At 38.1% G+C, this 764-nt stretch overlaps 1 pseudogene; it reads left to right on the top strand.

Moving 5' to 3' along the window:
* The first annotated feature begins 444 nt into the window (after positions 1–444).
* On the top strand, positions 445–563 carry LOC134930640 (5S ribosomal RNA; annotated as a pseudogene).
* Positions 564–764: the final 201 nt, after the last annotated feature.

Here is a 764-nt window from a genome sequence, read left to right as displayed (position 1 = left end):
AGACATCTTATAAAGAGATAATATTCTCATTTTCATTATTTCTGCTATTGCCTATCTTTTTTGGCCTATACCTAATATCCACACATATCTTGTCAGAGAATTATTTTTCCTGTGTCTGGGTTGTGCTTATTTTCTAAACCTAAGTGACGGTTATACTTAGTGTCTCTGGATATGATCACGTATGATCTACATATTTTTTAGGATTGGCCTAATGGTTCAAAAATTATATACTCTTCGGTAAAATTCTTTTTGGACTTTCACTATTTTTCCGTGGACTCTCATTCACGATTCAGGGCACACGGCACCACAAGAGTGGTGTCCGCTGAGCCGTGTCTAACGTGGAAAGTAGATCCACATGTTATACTTTTCTTTTCTGGCATAACTTTGTTTCTTTAAAATTCTTATATAGGTGCACTCTCATTGGTATAGAAATCACATATTCTCCTCTACTATCATACCACGCTGCCAATGCCCGATCTCGTCCGCTCTTGGAAGCCAAACAGCGTTGGGCTGGGTTAGTATCGGGGGAGGAGACCTCCTGAGAATACCCGATGTTGTAGAGTATGAATTATTTTTCTCTATGAGAAAAGTGATACCAACAGCAGCATCACCATCTTTTCTTCCTTCATATCTTCCGTTTGTTGGCTATCAGTTCAGTACCAGGCCATGAAGATACTAATTAATTATTCAATTGTTAATTATTCCATACGTGTACATAGGGACAGACGTTTAACCAGCAAAGTGTATAGTATTGACCCATTAAA

Source organism: Pseudophryne corroboree, chromosome 5 (assembly GCF_028390025.1).
Source record: "Pseudophryne corroboree isolate aPseCor3 chromosome 5, aPseCor3.hap2, whole genome shotgun sequence".
In the NCBI taxonomy this organism is placed as follows: Eukaryota; Metazoa; Chordata; class Amphibia; order Anura; family Myobatrachidae; genus Pseudophryne; species Pseudophryne corroboree.
Note: the sequence above shows the minus strand (reverse complement) of the source record. Positions and strands in the feature narration are given on the sequence as shown.